Source organism: Canis aureus, chromosome 4 (genome assembly GCF_053574225.1).
Source record: "Canis aureus isolate CA01 chromosome 4, VMU_Caureus_v.1.0, whole genome shotgun sequence".
Lineage (NCBI taxonomy): Eukaryota > Metazoa > Chordata > Mammalia > Carnivora > Canidae > Canis > Canis aureus.
In genome coordinates this window covers 39,224,970-39,244,028 of record NC_135614.1, presented here as the reverse complement: position 1 = coordinate 39,244,028, position 19,059 = coordinate 39,224,970, and the positions used below count along the sequence as shown (strand labels likewise).

General features: G+C 46.0%; 1 long non-coding RNA gene across 2 annotated transcripts; it reads left to right on the top strand.

Annotated features, from left to right (window-relative positions):
• Window positions 1-235: 235 nt before the first annotated feature.
• Window positions 236-12,978, top strand: LOC144311853 (uncharacterized). 2 transcript variants are annotated; one of them, XR_013377351.1, is made up of 5 exons: window positions 236-765; window positions 1,788-3,453; window positions 3,707-3,831; window positions 10,301-10,505; window positions 10,708-12,978. It is a non-coding gene; the product is annotated as an uncharacterized LOC144311853 (long non-coding RNA). The 2 variants fall into 2 exon arrangements; XR_013377350.1 differs by having other exon boundaries at window positions 1,788-3,831.
• The last annotated feature ends 6,081 nt before the right edge of the window (window positions 12,979-19,059 follow it).

Genomic DNA, 19,059 nt, shown 5'->3' with positions numbered 1-19,059 from the left:
AAAGAGGATGCAGTGACCCTGGTGAGGGCAGGGAGGCGGCCTGGGGGGTAGGGTGCAGGCAGCTTTGGGAGGATATAGCAGGATGGAATTAACAGGGGTGGATGACTGAGAAAGGGTGACACCAGGAAGCATGAGACATGGAAAAGTTATAGGTCTCCGGTGTCTCAACAGGCTCGGTCTCTATGGAAACAAGGGCTGAGTAAGAATCATTATAGAACACCCCAGGGCAGAAGGCTCTGTCGGACTCTGACTCAGTCAGACCTGGAAACCCCGGCTCTGCACCCGACCGACCATGTCACCTTCGGGAAGTCTTCCTGACCCTCGTTTCCCCTCTCTCAAAATCAGAGATGTAAACAATTTCCCCAGAAACCTTCAGTAGTCTCTAAGTCTCTCTGGCCAGAAATGGATCACATGACCAACCCTAGCCCAACCAGAGGCAAAAGAGTGGGGATGACATGATGTGGTTGTTTCCAGGTGTATCTGTATATTCTCAGCACCCTCTTCATCAAGGGGCAAGTCCCTGTGAATTTTAGCCAACCTTAAGAACTTGTTGAAAAGTAAGACTCAGCAGAAGTGATACCATGAGACTTCTAAGGCTAGGCCATAAAAGGAGATTCAGCTTCTACCTGGTTCACTGCAGCATGTGTGCTGAAGCCCTGAGCAGCCGTCCCAGACCTACCACCCTGAGGCCACCATATCGTGGGGAGGCCCAACTAGCCCTATGTAGAGATGCTCAATGGAGAGGCCCTACATGAAGACAGAGAGGTACCTGGCCAGCCCCAACTGTTCTAGCCCCTATGATATTCCAGCTCCAGCCACATTTGACTACAACTGCCAGAACCACCCAGTCAAAGCCTTCCTAAATCCCTGACCTGCAGAAATTATGTGAGATAATAAGATGATAGTTATTGTTTCTGAGTTTTGAGGTAATTTGTTACTAACCAGTAGATTACCAGATCACACGATGAGCTTACACCAAGCATGCTTCTCCTTCTGGGGTTAGACCTGTGGCCAGCTATGAATACCTGGGGCTTCCATAACAAGGAGGAGGGGCAATGACTGTGGGACAGGCAATCCCCACTGTCCACCACATTGCAAGAATTAGGGCATCTGATCACCAAACTCTGAGCAACCATTGTAATACTAAGAACTTCCTGATAAGCACATATAGCCTGAGAGGGTACTCAGATTGCTTGGTTGGTATAAGATGTACATAAAGTACTAGAAGTTAGAACGAGAAGCTAGAAACGTTAGTGCTTCTTGACACAGGTTCCTGCATTACTAACATGCTCTGTCCCTGTACCAGCTGATTAAATCATCCAGCCAATCCAAAGACCTCTCTGGTGCCAAGCTGTCTCTGGGTCCTGAGACACAGAAATGAAAATATAACCCTGTTATATAACCCTCTAGGGGGCTCTCAGAGTCATCCCTGCCCTTAAATAACTGCCAGATTAGACGGAAAATATGTGTTCATAAGATAATGCAACTCAGATGTGGAGGAAATTCAGGAAGCAGGCTCTACTGAGCTTGGGGAGGCAGGAGGTGGAAGAGGAGGGACTTTGTGGCAGTGGCAGCTTTGCAAAGTAGGGTAGCTCCCCTTCCCATCTATCTTTCTGGTCTCCCCTTCACTCACTGCTCTCCCATCATATGGCCTGCTTTTCATTCCTAAACAAATCAAGCTCATTCCTGCCCAGGGCCTTTGTACTTGCTGTTCTTTTATCTAGAATGCCCATTCCCTCCATTTTTTTTTTTTGTTTGTTTCTTGCGACAGGTTCTTTATCATTCAGACTTCAAACCAGATGTCGACTCTTTGGACACTTATCATTTCTTGGCTACTCAGCAACAGACCAGCCTTCACATCAAAGAAGGTCAAAGAAGGGTGAATTTCTACTCTCTCCTTCTCTCTCCTGACCCCTGGGAACCGTGGAGCGAGCATGTGATCTAGCCTCCACCATTCCAATGGGACAACAGAAACTATCTACAGTGGTGAGAACAATCAAGTCCTGGTCTGGAACCAACAGGGCAGGAGAGAGGGTGCCAGGAGGAAGCCAGGAGTCTTCCTAGGCTGACTGTGCTGTGGCTGGTCTGGCTCAGGTCTCACTTGGGTCCCGCCCCCTTTCCAAGTCTTGTTGTCTAATACATATAGATCCAGCCAGCCACACAGTGCCCTATTTGGTTCCTGATCAGCATGAGCTAGCCAGAGCTGGTTTCTGCAGTTTGCAATCCTCCCCTAGCCCCCTTCCCAAAGCAGCCAGCCCCTACTCCCTCTGCCTGACACATCATCGAATTACCGTATGGGACACTGTGGTGAAAGTTACCTGTTTTGATGTCGTTACTTCTCTCCCAACTAGAATGCAAGGAAGGAATATTTGGGGAACAAGAAATCCCCCACCAAGTGAATATAAAAATGAGGGAGAGTAAGGAGTCCTCCCAGTGGGCTTCCTGCCCACCCTCAAGTATTTCCATTCAGACCCATGGCCAGGGCTCTCACACAAGGCAGCAGGTCTACCTGTGGCCCCAATGGCAGAGCAACAACCACTGTGTGTGTGCCCAACACTGCACTGGGGGTTTCACAAAACTCCTCCCATTTCATCTTCACAATTAACCTGTAAGGTCTACATCCCCTCTATACAGGGAGATCAGTGAATAGCTTGCCTACTATCACATGGCTTCTAAAGAAACATCGGTCAGTTTGAGGACCTACACTGTTCCCTCAGTAGGGCTTGTCAGAAATAAGGGGGCTTCTAGAATTGCAGGCCCCAGAGTCACAAAGAAAGCCCCCCACCAGCCTTGGCTCAAATATCTGCAATGACAGGGAACTCAGCCCATGCCGTTGCTGAAAGTTGCCACCTGGCAGGTTTGGGAAAGTGAGGAAAGAGGCAGATCCAGGAAAAAGAGCCCAACAGAAGGCTGGAAGACCTTGGGGTCACACCAGATTGGATCTGAGCTTTGAGAACATCCCCAGGGGTGAGACAAAAGGCTGCCAGGGAGACCAGGAAGCCTTGGAGGTGGGGGCCGAGGACAGGCTGCAGTCACAGATGCCGGGTCTGGGGCACCACTGGGAGATGATGGGGTGCTTGCTAGTCAAGGTCCAGGGTTTCTTCTGGCTCTCCTGGGCCCCCTAAAACTGCATTTCGCATGTGTCACAGAGGGAATGCCACTTTGTGGCTGACACCTGGCTATAGGCAGATAAGATCAGTGGGCAAGGTCACAGGTAAGCCTATTGCCTGTTAGGCAGGGGCCCTAGTTCTGGGTTCTCCTGGTTCTGGCCTCTCTGGGACAAGGGTTCCAATCGTGACTCACCCCCACCTTTGAGCTTGATAGCTCCCCCTATGAATCAGAGACAGCTGCCGTGGGGGTTGCATGATCTACTGCCTGCGAATGTTAGAGCCCTGCAGGTGACACTCTTCTATATGGTCCTTCTGTTGACTCTTACTGCCTCAAAGAAAGAAGGTAAGTTCCTCAAGAGAGAGACAAAACCCTACCTTGGCGGTGAGTCCTGCAAGTCCTTTCAACCTAAGGTCACAAGGGGAGGTTTCATGCACAAAGCAATAACCCTGTCCATCCACTGGGCACATGTGGAGATGGGAATTCCCCAGGCAATCCTTACTCTTCTTTTCTCATTGGCAAACTATTGCTGAATGTCTACTCTAGATGCTAAGAGCTAAGGACACGAAGATGAAAATATACGACCCCTGCCCTGTAGGTCAACCAAGAAGTACTCAAGAGAATAAATAATCCCAGTCGGCCTGATAATTGCCGTCACCGATATGTGGGCCATATTCAGTGGGAGCACCGGAGAAGGAGTCCTGCCTAAAGCTGCCTGGGGACGTAAGTTGAAAATTCACAGTTCCTTCCTGCCAAGAGTTTAGGGTTTAGAACAGGAGCAAATACATGAATAAATAATATCAATACAACCTGATTGTGGAATTCACAGATGTATGAGCAAAATTTAATGAGAGCAGTGGAGAAGGAGCAACTGAGTCTGCCCAGAGGAGTTAAGCCAGTCTTCCCAGAACAGAACAAGAACTGAAACTGGGGAGGGACGCCTGGGTGGCTCAGCTGTTGGGCGTCTGCCTTCAGCTCAGGTCGTGATCCCGGGGTCCTGGAATTGAGTCCCACATCGGGCTCCTGCGAAGAGATGCCAGTGTCTCTGCCTCTCTCTCTGTGTGTCTGTCATGAGTACATAAATAAATCTTAAAAAAAAAAAAATTGAAACTGGGGAAACCGGCAAGGGCTAAGTCTTCTGAATGTCCAAAACCTCCCTCTCACCCTCCAGGGCGTCTTGCCCTTGGGAGCTCTCACTGCTAGTGCCTAGTCTTGCTCAGCTTCCCGGCTCTCCTCACACCCTCTTTCCCCACTTCTGCCCATGGGCACCATTCAGGCCAGGTCCTCCCATCATTCCCCAAGGGATCCACTGGCACAAAGCCTGCTTCCAGGAAAGTGAGTCCAAGACAAAGATGCCTCTTAGTTCTGGGTCCATAGCAGCTTAAAATTTTTTTGCTTTTTTGACTTTCTGTCTGCTTCTGGAAGCTACTAACTTAGGTACCCCACAACTCCAGATTTTATAAACACACACCCTCCCCCTAGGAGTGGGTCAGTATCCTGTAGGGTTAACTCATTGCATGTCTTTTAAAGAAGAGAAAACCAAGGCTCAAAACATTCAGATGAAAAATGGCAGAGGCAGAGTTAACTACAAGTTCAGGGTTCCACAGGCATAACACAGCTACTGATCCTTCCACCCCAGGTCAATCTGTGAGCTGGCCCTCAGTAAAAGGGTTAATGTAATCAATCACCTTTTATTCGACAGGTTGTGCTAGGCACTATTCTATATACACTGGCAGTTTGGCAATGAACAAGCCAGACAGACGTGGCACTTGGATTCCAGTGAACAGAGATAAACAATAAATGGAAGGTCAGTAGCCGTGTTGTGCCAATGGGCAAATAAATAAGTTAACAGGAACATTTCAAAGAGTAGTATACACCAAGAAGAAAATATAGCAGGGTAATGGGAAAGAGAGAGTGATAGGAAGGGGGAGGGGCTGCTCATTTAGAGTAGTCAGGGAGGGTCTACACGATGGGAAGCATCCAGCCATATGAAGAGCTCAGGGAAGAATATTTTAGGCCAGGAAAGCAACAATTGCAAAGGCTCTGAGGTAGGAATGAGCTTAGCATATTCATGAAACAGCAAGACCTGTGTGACTGGAGCAGGGAGAAGAGGTCAAGTGCTATAAGATGGGACAGGAGTCCTGCTTCTAACCACCATGGGGAGAGAGAAGTGGTGTTAATCATCCACCAGTCTGCTGCTTGTGTTACTGCACCAGGCGTCCCTGTTAATGGCGGCCTCGCACTGTCCTGTGAGAGCTTGTCTACTGTAGCAACTCATCCTGGCTGCTCTGACCCCTCCCATGCATGGCACCAAATTTCAGCTCTCTTGGGGGCACATACTACTACACAGTCAGCTCTTCCTTCTGAAGCACCACCCCAAGCCAAGATGGCTGGATCCAGAGCAGCTTTCAGCCACATGAGCTCTGCTCTTCCCAGAAACACAGATTTTCCTTCCCCTACAGATGAATTAATTCTTCTCTGGGTATTACTAGCACATCCAGGCCAGGGTCCTCCCACTGAGATTTCTTTCTTCTTTTTAAAGCAATCTCTACACCCAACATGGAGCTCAAACTTACAACCCCGAAATCAAGAGTCCTATGCTCTACCCACTAAGCCAGCCAGGTGCCCCATCCCACTGAGATTTCTTAATTTGAAATATCAGAGCACAGGGCTTGGGAGTTTCAACACCTTTTTTTCCCCAGAGTACGCTGATGTATTTTACTTTAGAAAAGTGCTCAAGCCCAATGTTGCCAAATCTTCCTGTTATTTTTCAGTCAAAGCCATAAATTCTTATTTTTATGTGAAATTTACAGATCTTAAAATTACCACAAAGGCCAAAACCTGTCAACTACAAAATAAAGTAAAGCAAAACGCTATTAATAAATCATTAATTTCTATCATACAAACATATCACACTTCTATATTATATATTTGTGGATACTTTCCTAACCTTTTTTTAAAAAGATTGATTTATTTATTTTAGGGAGAGAGCACAGAGGGAGGGACAGAGGGAGAGGGAGAGATTCCCAAGCAGACTCTGTGCTGAGTGCCAAGCCCAACACAAGGGTCCACACGAGGCTCAATCTCACAACCCTAAGATCATGACCTGAGCTAAAACCAAGGGTTAGATGTTTAACCAACTGTGCCGCCAAGGCACGCCCCCTTTCCTAACCTTTGAAACCAGTTCCCTTTTTCTATTGTCAGTGAGAAATAAAAAGTTGCTCTGCTGCCTGCCAGACTGTGCTGTTCCCATTTGACCATAAATGATGTTCAATGCTCACAGAATACAAACGGAGCTTCAGTGGCCTGGGGCTCAGACTGGGCCATGCTGCACCTGTGTTTTGGATCAGACAGAGACAATGCCATTCAGAGGCCCCAAAAGTTACTAAATACCCCCTCCTTTGACTTGTGTGAATGACTGACAGTTTTTTACTGCCTCAAAAATAAAAGGCATTAAGATATCCAACGACTGAATTGCCCTTGCCCTTGACAATATTCAAACCGAACCCACTTCCTTAATGCCACTGAAGAATCATCCCGGTCAAACCCAAACTCTCTAAGAAACTCTCCCACCCAAACCCTACCCTTGTGCTTCCCCTGGGGTGCATTTCCCTTTGCTGCAGCAAGCCAAATAAGCCTATCTTTTGGCTACAGGTGTGCTTCTGGCGGTCTTTGGTTGGTGACCTTTGAACACTGCATATCTTGAGCATCTTTCTATCCCAGTCACTAGAAGTATCAGCACGCTAATGGTTGCAGGATAGTGCATTGTTCAGAAGGCAAAATCTGTTACTTCCTTTTTTTCAATAGGAAACATCATATATTCCTTTACTGTAGTATCTTAGCACACTCTATAGCTAATTTGCTTTGTGGTGTTTGTGTTGTTCTGATAAGAGCTCAGTGAATGGTGAACAGAATCAGAAGGGGACTGGGAGGCTGTGGATTGCCAAAGGAAACTGAGCAAGGACACTGCAAATTGCAGTTTGGAGCACTTCCTGTGGAAGTGCTGGAAAATCAATAAAGCTGGCTCTGGAAAGAAGTTGCACCCCTGCAAGGAGGGATGAACGAGGCAGGCCCTAGCTGGCTGCCTGTGAGCCCAGACCTCTCAGGATCTATGAATAGCCTTCACTTGAGGGCACCCAGCTGTGCTTGAGGTCCTGGGACCAGAAGTAGGGATAGACTAATAAGGATAGCAGTGAGGTTGGGCCAAGGGACCACCCCTAGCCCTGGGACTGCGCTTTTCCTCCACGCTACCATCAGCAACTCTAAAATAGATCCAGGAGGCGTTCCTTTCTTTGAGCTCAGGGATGTGAGGAAATTGAGAAATGCCCAGGGTTCCCACCTTCCATTCTTGCCTAATCCAGCAATGGCATTAGACATTAGACATTGCAGAAATCCAGAAATGCTCCTGGACTCTGCTAGGAAACAGAGCTCAGGAGGAATGTCACCGACAGCCTAGCAGATGCTTCTGTCCCCCACGTGCAGTTGAATCTGAGGACCTCCTGGGAGGAGGTGTCCTTTCTGCTGAGTTTGGAAGGGAAAAGCCCAGGCAAGGGGGCTCATGCTTCTACTATGGGCAAGCCAGGAGCCAGGATTTGAACATGGAAAAGAGACTGTGAGTAATGGGAGAAGACCAGTAGGGGGCCCTTGAGCCAGCTGCCACTCCCTCCGGCCTGCTGTTCCAGAAAACAAGGGGGTGGAAATACATGACCAGTAGAGTAGAGTAGAAAAAGACCTTACTGGTCATGTATTTCCATCCCCTTGTTTTCTGGAACAGCAGGCCTGTGTTGTGTGCTCTGGGACAAGTTGCATGTCCTTTCTGACCCTCATTTTTTTGCTTGTAGGAAGAAGGGTGAAAATGGAGGCAGACAGAATAAGGAATAAGTGTGGATTAGTGTCAGGTAGACCCTGGGCCAGGCATCATGCTGGGCACTGGGGACACACAGATCAAAGACACCTTCTTGGGCTTCAGGATGTCTATCACCCGGGGAGGGGACAAGTAAATAGCTCATTGTAATACTTGAGGGACAATCAGAAGCTCATCAGGCCAAAGCTCAAGGAATGAGTAGGAATTTCTCTGGGGAGAAAAGGGGACAGCATCCCTGGGGAAGAAGCCACATGAGCCATGGCAGGGAGGCATGCTTTGTTTGGTGGGTACCTAGAAGGCAAGGACTCCTGTAGCCCAGTGACCATGAGGCCCTGGAGGTGATGACGTACATGAGTGCAGTGCACAAGTGTCTAAGACCACAGGAAGTGTGGGGACTTCAGTGAAGTAGAGAACTCATACCCTGTCAAGACACTCCTCAGTTCCTATCCAGTGCTGCTTTATGAGAATTAACCCAGTGTCTGATGTTTGAGAAGACAGAAGTCTGGATTTTTAGGTGAAATCTTCTAACTTGTAAACATCAACTTCAACCTGCCAGACAAATAAAACAGGCTGGATGCGACTGTTTGTAACCTCTGGGTAAGGAGGTCTCTCAGATCTCACAGCTCTTCTTTTCTGAAAAGGCACATGGCACAGTGATTGAGAGCATGTACTGTGTAGCCAGAAATCTCAAGTTCAGATCCTGACACTGGCTTCTACTAGCTAATTCACACAGTTTATGAATATCACTGCCTGGAGTTTGCAGTACACAGCCTGAGCAGCTGTATATGGTTGTCCTGTATATAACTCTAAGCCAGGGTCTTCCCCTCTCCAAGCCCCAATTTCCTCACCTGTAAATCAGGGATGATAACCTATGTAACTATGAGAGTGAAATGAACTTATTATGTAGGTATATATACTTACCTCAATGTTGTATTACATAGTAAATATTCAAATAGGATATCTTTCATCTAGTCTTTGTGGGGACTCCAGCTGAATCTGCAGGCCCTCTGGGGAAAGATATTCCTTTGTGCTGGAAAATTCTGCTGAGGAAAGGTCCCTCTATTTGGAGCTGGGCTGGAGTAGAATCAGAGAGGAGAGGTTATGCTTTACCTGGCAAGACATCAGCCAGGATGGGAAAAAAGGGTTTTGAGAAATCTGGGCACCGGGTTCAGGTTTTGAGAAAATCTAGTAGAAATTTATTAAGAGAAGAAGTTGGAAATATATTTGGAAGTTTATTGTTTTCTTTAGGCCTCTGGTTCACTAAGGAGAAAGAAGTATATACTTTAGAGAGCTTAGGTGGGGAGTAAATAAATTAGTACAAATGGCACCCTCACAAAAAGCCTGGAACAGAAGCTTGTCATCATTCTCTTGGAGATACTGTGGCCTTGCAGTGGCAGAGAATCCCCTTTGTCCCTCTGGGCCCTCTCTTCACCCCCAAAGACCCACCATATTATAGAGCTCCTTTGCCTCAGGCCTCTCATCGTGTTCAGTCAAGGGGCAGTGCTGCCAGGAGTGCAAAGTAGTGGGGTTGGGTCTGTGTCCATGTGATTGCAGGGTTGGAACTTTTGATCTCACCCCCAACCCCTTACTCTCCCACAGAGGAGGGAGGCTGGAGGCAGAATCTGTCCCCAGTGGCCAATGATCTATTCAATCATGCTCATGTAATGAAACCTTATATAAAAATCCAAAAGGACAGGGTTTGGGGAGCTTCCAAGTTTGTGAGCACACAGACACCTGGAGTGAGTGGCACACTTGGAGAGGGCATATGGGCCCTCTGAAGCTCTGAGCCCTTCCCACATACCTTGCCTTATGCCTTATATCATACCTCTTCCATCTGGCTATTCCTGAATTACATCCTTTGATTTAAAAAAAGTAATCTAGTAAGTAAAATATTTCTCTGACTGCTGTGAGCTCTGGCAAATTACTAAACCCAAGGAGGGTGTGGTAGGAACCTCTAGTCTACAGCTGGTCAGTCCAGGAGCAAGGGTGGCAATTTGGTCTTGTGATTGGTATCTGAAGTGGGCGAGGAGAGTCCTGTGGGACTGAGCCTTTCACTTGTGGGATTTGATGCTATCTTTAGAAGACAGTGTGTCAGAATTGAGTTGACTTGTAGGACCCCCACCTTGATGGTATTGGAAAAAACACATGGTTATAGTCATGAGGGTGTGTAGGGGTGGAGGAGTTAGAAAGGAGTGGGATTTCCATCCTAAATCCCCATGACATTTGACACATTGTTTCTGCCCTCCTTTCCCATCACCTGGTATATCTCATGAACATTCTCTCTCTCTCTCTCTCTCTCTCTCTCTCTCTCTCTCTCTCCCTCCCCAGAATCTCTCTCTCATATCCTCCTCATCCTGCCCAAGATCTCCTGTCTCCTGTCTCCAGTGGGGTCTTATGCAGAGCAATCTCACTCTCCTCCAGCATCTCCATTGACCAACAATATCAACTTCAAGAATCTGAAAAAAGATTAGGCTGAGGACTGAACACGCATATTCAGCAAACAGAAAGGTCCCTCAGCTGCCAAAGAGATGAGGTAGGGAAAGGGAGTAGAAATATTTTTTGCGTATAGCAATAATAATACAAGCAGCATGGTAGGACATTGCTTAGAGTCATAAAATATTTATGTCAGTAATATTACTAAGTAATCATAATAGCAGACATTTAGTGCATATTTGCCATAGTACCAGGCAACACCCTAAAGGCTTTACCTATAATATCTTACTTAATGTTTACAGTACACGCATGGAACAGACACTACTTCATCTCTTGTCAAAGACCAGGAAACTGAGACTCAGGGTGGTTGGATGATTTGTCAAGGTCACACACTTACGAAGTGGTTTAGCACCCATATCTGCTAGGCTTCAAAGCCAGTGCTCTGAACCACAGAAGCCAGCAAGAGGAAGTCCGACTCAAGATTCTAAGTGCTCAGTCACTCTAATAGAGAAAGACACCCTTCCAAAGAGCAAGAGTAAAGCACAATATCCAAGAATAAACTTCAAGCAAGAAGGCCAGGCCTATGGCAAGGACACGATGCAGCTTTGTATGGCCAACAAAGCAGGAGCACCGGGTGAAGGGTCTGTGGATCGCATTCCTGAGATTGGAAGGTTGATGCTCCTCACATGGACCCATTAATTTGTTCTAAAGCCAATAAAAATTCCGTTAGTGCCTGGGAGAAGATCTTGGCAAATTGATTGAAATTAATTTGGAAGAACAAATGCTCAAGAGTAGCCAAGAAAATGTTTTTAAAAGATGAAGTAAGGAGAGGAGCTCACACTACTCATTCATTCTTTTTGTGGATATTTATTGAGCACCTGTTATATACCAGGTGCTAAAGATCTAGACACCATCCTTGTCCTCAGGAAGTTTACAGTCTAATGGATATGAAATATACCATAGAAGTAGAACCATGTAAATGGTGTGGCTCTGGGGCAGAGGGAATAGTGAGGGCCCAGACAGAGGCTCTTGAAGGTGGGGGAGCTTAGGAGATAGTAATCATAAGGATGTTTACTGAATACTTTGTGTGTGCTGCATGATTACATCCCCTAGTAATCCTGTGACTCAGGAACCCTGATGATCCCTACTTTACACATAAAGAAGCATCAGCCCAGAGATATTAATCTGCTCAAGGCCACAAGCCAATGGTTGGTGGGGCAGAGCCTGAACCCACGTCTGTCCAACTCTTAATGTCCCTGCTCATAATGTGATATGATAGGACATCCAGACATCGCAGATCAGTAAGGAAAAGGTGGCATAGTCAAGCAATTGTGTTGAGATAGTTATTTGAGAGATTATTAACCTGATTTTTAAAACAAGTTTGAAATGGATTTAGATATTTAAATACAAGACAAATCCATAAACGCAATAGACAAAATGAAGGGAAATGGATCACATATTTATTTATTTTAAATTTTATTTATTTATTCATGAGAGATACACACACACACACACACAGAGGCAGAGACACAGGCAGAGGGAGAAGCAGGCTCCACGCAGGGAGCCTGACGCGGAACTTGATCCCAGGTCTCCAGGATCACGCCCTGGGCTGAAGGCGGCGCTAAACTGCTGAGCTACCCAGGCTGTCCTGGATCAGATATTTAAATGTGAGACAAAAACTGAAGAAGTCATAGAGACAATAAAGGGAGGGAAAGGTTTATAACCTTGAGTTGAGAAAGGCCTTTCTCAGCAGGACAGGAGGGCCAATAGTACTACAAGAAAAGGCGGCTGATCTAACCACATTGCATTTTAAAACCCCCTTGTGGCACAAGGCAGAGGCACAAAGAACAAGATGAGGAAGCATATACACAGCACGGACAAAGCTTGATATTTAAGGGACTCTTATAAGGCTGCAAGGAAGAAAAAAAAAAACTCTCCTAGAAAAACAGGAAAAGGTCATGAACAGCAATCCCAGAAAAAGAATCAAAGAGTGCCAGGCAGGTTGCTGGCCCCCCACACTGGCCCCCACTCTGAAGGGCCTGCCATCCCTCCAGCCTCTGGAGTCATATGTGATCATTCGCTGGCCTGAGACCCATCAGATCCTTTCTCTTGAAGATCTGAATGAAGGAATGAGTGAGTTACAGAGCTTGTGGTCAGGTGGAGGAAAGATGAACAGAATGATCACCTTGGGGCAAGGCCAGAGTCACTGCCACAGAGCTAAAGCCTCAAATTAGTCTCGTGAGACAGGTGGCAAAGCCACAAACTGCAAACAACTAACTGTCCACCAATAGGAAATGGGCTAAAAAAAAGTATAGTTCATCCATATAATGGAATATCATTTAGGAATTTAAAAGAGTCAGGTAAATCTTTATGTACAGAAAAAGATGTAGAAAATTACTGGGTCTTTATTTAATAAAAAACTGTATTTTAGGGGCACCTGGGTGGCTCAGTCGGTTAAGTATCTGCCTTTGGCTCATCCAGGATCTCAGGGTCCTGGGATTGAGTCCCACATCTGGCTCCCTCCTTCATGGGCTTTTCCCTCTGCCTCTGCCTGATACTCCCCCTGCTTGTGTTCTGTCAAACAAATAAAAATCTTTTTTTAAAAAAACCTTTATTTTAAAATTTATGTTTATAGTGTGTGTGTGTGTGTGTGTGTGTGTGTGCATGCACGCACATGTATGTGCATGTCTGTGTGTATGAAATTCAAACTGCCTGGGTTTGAATCCTGGCTCTGACATTATTAGCCATATGTCTTTGAGTAAATCCCTTAACCTCAATTTCCTTACTTCTAAAGTGAGAAATAACCATATAATCTTCAAATGGTTGTTTTAAAGAGGATTAAAGCACGCATTATCTTAGAACCATGTTAGGAACATACTAAGTGCTCAGAAACTAGGAGCTTTCATTGTCATCATCATCCACAGAGCCAGAAAACTAGAAGGATGTACATCATACAGTTCCTTGCCAATATTCTGAGAGAAGGGATGGGGTGGAGGTGGCACTATGACATGTGACTTCCTTCACATCTACATTAATTCACATTCTTGTAACAGATATATTTTCTTTTGGAAACTAGAAGAAAGCAAAGAGGAAGCTTTTTTCTCTAAGTGGAGGAGCTACTCAGTAAAGAAGGAGAAGAAAGTGGAGTAGATGGGCAGAGAGAAGCAATATCCTCTTGTGGGTCCCCAGGGAGTGAGCAGTGAAGGAAGTGACCAGAGAGTGGGGATGCGTGGTGTCAATTTTTCATACAGCAAGGCGGTGATCTGTTTATGGAGTTGCTTTGTGTTCTTACAAAAAACACTTTCTTTCTTTCTTTCTTTCTTTCTTTCTTTCTTTCTTTCTTTCTTTCTTTCTTTCTTTCTTTCTTTCTTTCTTCTTTCTACAAATAAATGCCTAAAAAATATTTTTATGCATAGATAAAAGTCTAGAATGAGATACATATCAAATTATTCATAGGATTATCTCTGGAGGAATAACATTTCAGGAAACTCACTTAACCCATATGGTTTGAAATTTTACTACAAGCTTTGTTACTTTTAGAATGAGTAAAAAACAAAAAAATAAAAGTATTTCCATAGAGGAAAAAAAAGACAAATAATACATGGTTCAAACATCAAGAACTTAATATTTTGCCTTTTGTGGCAGATGCTGCTTCATGGCCAACCCAGCACTCCCATTCCTAGCCCTCTTCTCCTTGCCTGCCTCCCACTATGGAGGCCAGAAGGGCAACATGGTCACTTTGCAAGCCTCCCTTGTAGCAAAGGGTGGCCATGTGGTAGATTGGGGCAAATGAGACCAAAGTGGAAGCCTGCTGAGGGAGGCAAATATCAGCGGCTCCCTCTCAAACAAACACCTATCTTGTGAAGGTACACCTGGCGAGGAAGGCTCTGAAGAGTAATGTGGGACCCAGCCTGGGAACATAAGGTTGACCTTCCACAGAAAATATTACCTACGCGTGGCCCAGGAGCAGTTGGAGAATAAAGAGGAGAAATGTCCAAGCAGAGGAAAACTGTGTCACTGTACTGTCAAAGGACAACAAATTAGGGATGGTGTCATTATACTGCCTGTTCCTGTACTTCGTCCTCGAATCAGAATGTGTTCAGGTGTAAATCATAGAAACCCTGACTGAAGGGAGAGGGGGCTTATTCTCTCACAAGTGAACAAGTTGATCCAGAAGCCCTGTAATATTAGGTTTTGAGTCCATTTCTTTGCAGTGCTCATCTTTTTCCCCTCATGGTCACAACATGGCCGCCTCCACTGCAGGATCAAAAGCAGGAAGTAGCCAAACAAACAGGGGAAGGTGTACCTCCTGTCTCTCCTGTTATAGGACGGAAAATTTTCACCATTCCCCACCCCCAAAAGACTTCCCCTTCTTCTCATTGGCCACATCGGGTCACATAGCAATCTCCATTTGTAAGGAAGGCTGGGACAGCACAGTGGAAATCACTGTTGTAGACAATAGCAGTGCCCTCGGGCCCCCCCCCCCCCCCCCCCCCCCCCGCCCTGCTTCCGGCCGCAGACCAGAAATGAGCTTCCCAAGTCATCTTTGGTGGGGCCCCACACTCACCTTCTGACCTTCAGATCCAAACTCCTTGCCTCCTGGGACTCTGATTAATGACCTAGCCAGGCTCCCAGGAGTCAGCTGAGCATGATTCCAAAACCTAGCTTTTCCTTCCTTCTGGGCCATTGTGCTCTTACTGGAGTCCCAGCTCTGGGCTGCCTGTATCAGCCAACTCGTCCTCCAGCTGCTCTTAGGGAATCCTTCCTTTAGGAAATGGCTAATAGCTCCTATTCTATGTACCAGTCAAGTTTCTCCAGAAAAACAGAAGCAATAAGATGTGGATATAGAAAGATTTATTTTAAGGAGTTGGCTCATGCCATTATGGAGGTTGGTAAGTCCAAAATCCATAGGGTGGGCTGGCTGGCTGGAGACCCAAGCTAAATGCATCATTTCCAACACTGGGTTCCCACAGAACATTCTATTTTTTCCTAGTGGGGTGCACCATGAGAGAAGACTGGTTAAAAGATGGGGCTTTGGAACTGGTCAAGTGAATTCTCCAGCTAGCTGTGAGACCTTTGAGAAAACTCTGACTTTCTGAGCTTCAGTTTTCTCATCTATAAAGGGGTGGTGGTGGGCAGGTGATAATAGTATCTACCTCTCAGGGCTGTGGTGAAAATTACTTGAGATGAGGTATGTAAAAAATCCAGCACAGTTACAGAAGATGGTGGATATTCAACAAATTGTGTTCCTTCCTAGCCTGGAAACCAGAACTGGGACATCTATAATCTTGGAGACAAAGCCACGTCCGGGCTCACTGGAGTGGCCCTGGTGGGGGCAGGAACCAACTGCATCAATCAGGGGACTCCTAGCCCTGAGACCTTTCTAAAGCTTCTCTCAAGACTCAGAGCACATGATTCTAAGAAACTGTAAACCCCACACATCCCCCCAACCCCAAACCCAGAGCCACCCCCGAGCCCAGGATTGAGACGAGAAATAATAATGACAAAACTCAGTAGATTTTGCTGAAATTTTCCGCAGACCACTTCAGTAAATGTTATCAGTATGCCATGTCATTCGTTATCTTAATTGTTGCATTTTTTTTTTTTTCAATTCTTAGCTGTCAGACTCGGCAGAGATTACTCATCCAAAGAAGGCACTTTTTTTTTTTTTTTTCTATTTTGGTCAAATAGTGGTTTGGGTTTCCTCAGAAAAGCTTCTTCCATTTCCTTTGAAAGATGGTTTTTATTGACTATTCAGAGCAAGGAAAAAATTTAAGCTATCAGATCCCAAGGCCCTCTTGCAAGGTGGGAAGGCTCTTAGTTATAATGATGACTTCCTCCACGATTATGTGTTTAGTAGTTTCTAAAGGGTTTTCAGATCTAATACAGAACTGGAAACTTTGACAGCCAGAAGGGGTTACAAATGTTATCCCAGTCTATGGGATGACCAACCTTGAATGGACTCCAGCAATAAATCGAGTAATAACTTGCTTTGTAGTGTATAAGGGTATCACTTCCCTATTAAAATCCTTCCTTGGCTCCATTTCATTTAGGATGAATCCACTCACCTCACTGTGGGCTTGCACCAACACCATCTCCAAACATCTTCCCTCTCCCTCATGCACTCAGCCATGATGAACTTCTCCCTACCTTGGGGCATTTACTTACCGCTCCTCCTACACGAGATGCTGCTCCCCCATCATCATGTATGCCTGGCTCAGCTCAAATGCCATGCTCTAAGAAAATCCTTCTCCAACCATCTTGAACAAAGCACTGCCCCCAGTCAATCTCAATTATATTACCGTGCTTAGCAATTATCTTTAGCTGAAATTCTGTCTTGTTCATTGTCTTTTTCCTCCTCGCATTTCAGATCCTTGCCTATATCATTCATTGCTGTCTCCCAGAGTTAACCCAACCCCTGAAACATAGTAGGTCCAGTCCACATGCGTTGATTGAATGAATGAATTTCATATCTGTTTCTTTCTTCATCTGAGCCTCATCTAAACTCTTTGAGGCAGACGTTACTGTTATGCTGATTTAATGGTCAAGGAAATGGTCTCAGAGATAGGAATGGATTCTCTTCTGCTGATCTTGCCTGTGCCCACCCATGTGGCTGTGAAAGCTGGGAGAGCTGGCCATCTCTCTGTGTGTGGTCCTTCATCCCAGATGTCTTCATGTCCTGGTGGTCTCAGAGCATTCTTCCCAGACAGTGAGAGCTGAAGCACCAAGGCTTTATAGGCCCAGGCTCAAGAGCCGCAAAGCACCACTTCCTCTGGGTTCGGTCTGTTAAAGCCAGTCATGAGACAGGCCCCAGTTCATGAGAAGGGACACAGGTTCTGCCTTTTGATGGGAATTTGCAGAGAAGCTTGGGCCAAATTGTTGAAAATTTGAAAATTTGTCACAGCTAAGAAGTGCTGACACCAGCTTGACTGGACCTCTGACTCAGCGAAGAGCACCGAGGGGCCACGATTATCCTGCAACATCAAGTGACTCCACAGATCCAAATGGCCTACAACAAATTTCTCTCTCAATCACATTACATGTCTACTGGGAGCTGGGTGGGGGTTCTGGGACTTCACTCTGGCACCCAGTGTGATCTACTAGCCTGTCCCTGAACATTGCCTGAATAGAGCCAGTCAGTTTCATGACAGAAGACACTTGCTGTCCCAGACCCTCCTGCATAGAAATGACACAAATCATCTTCACCAATACATCAGTGGCTAAACAGGTCACAGTCATAGCATCCTTTCTCTGGGAGGGGCACTGAATATGAGTGTACAGTAATCTCACCCACATAGAGCCAATTTCCCTTTTCAGATCCTTAAAACAAAAAAATCCTTTACAGAGTCCAAATCTGTCTCATTCTATTTCTACCATTGGTCCAAGTGCTGGTGTCTCATCTGCTTCCTCAGAGAGCCCTTCATAGAGACAGAGGTTGCTAGAGCCTTTTCTTCTCCAGGATACACACTCCAGCCTTTCCAGCCACCCAGCCCCCAAACCTGCCACAGCTTCCATTGCTCACAAGATCAAGTCCAAACCCCCATCCCTGAGGTATCCCAAAAGCCTCCCTGCTGCCATATGATTTCTGCTGTCTGGCCTACCAGGCAGTGCTCCCTGAATGCCCGAGGTTAGCTGACGCTCTGCATCTGTCTCCCTGCTGTTTCCTCCAGCTCTGTGGCCCTCACCTCTTTTCCACTCCTATCACAAGACAATCTTTATTCCCCTGGCAGGGTCAATCTACTTTTCTTTTTTCTAAATATTTTCATTATAGTATTTATTTCATTCACTTATCCAACCGACATTTATTGGGCATTTATTAATATGTGCCGGCTACTGTTACAGGCTCTGGGGAGACACAGGGAACCATACAAACAAGGTTCCCACTCCTCCACCGGCTACGTTCTGGTGAGATAAAGCAGACAATAAGCATTAAAACAAAATAATTCTAGATACTGATGAGTGTTTTCATCAGAATAAAAAGGGATGATGTGAAACGTACTGCAGTGAGGGAGTAACTGCTTTAAGTAAGATGATCAGGCCTTGTGGCCTCTCTGACGTGTGAGGTGCCAGGAAGATGTGGGGGAAGAACAACCTCAGAAGAAGGAACTGCCAATGCAAATGGTCTGTGGTATGGCCCAGCACAGCCCATTCTGGGCATGAGTAGGAAGTGACTATAGCTGAGGCACGTGGAGTGAGGCAGAATGTGGTGAGACATGAGACCAGAGAGGTAAGCCAGATCATGTTGGCTGTGATAGCAAGCTTGGATTTTGATTCTAACTACAACAGGAAGTCATGGGAGGGTTTTGAGCAGGGAGTACAGAGGCTTGATCTGATTTACACTTTTTAAGAGATGACCTATGCAGCTTTGTAAATTGTAGGTGAGCAAACATGGAATCTAGCAAGAGCTTGGAGGCTCTTGCTGTCATTCCAAGATGACTTGGATGCTTGGCCTACCACACCGCCCTGCAGAAACTGTGACCTCAGAGCTCCAGAGGGCTGTGGCTTTAGTCTGCATCTCAGCCTGAGAGACACAGGGCCAGGCCCATAGTGACAGAATGGCCTAGGGTGATATGTCAATCATCATTAGCACACCTCGGACATGTATGCTCAGCTGAGCCAGCATCTTTTTGCTCTCTTTTGCCAAGCTTCTATGA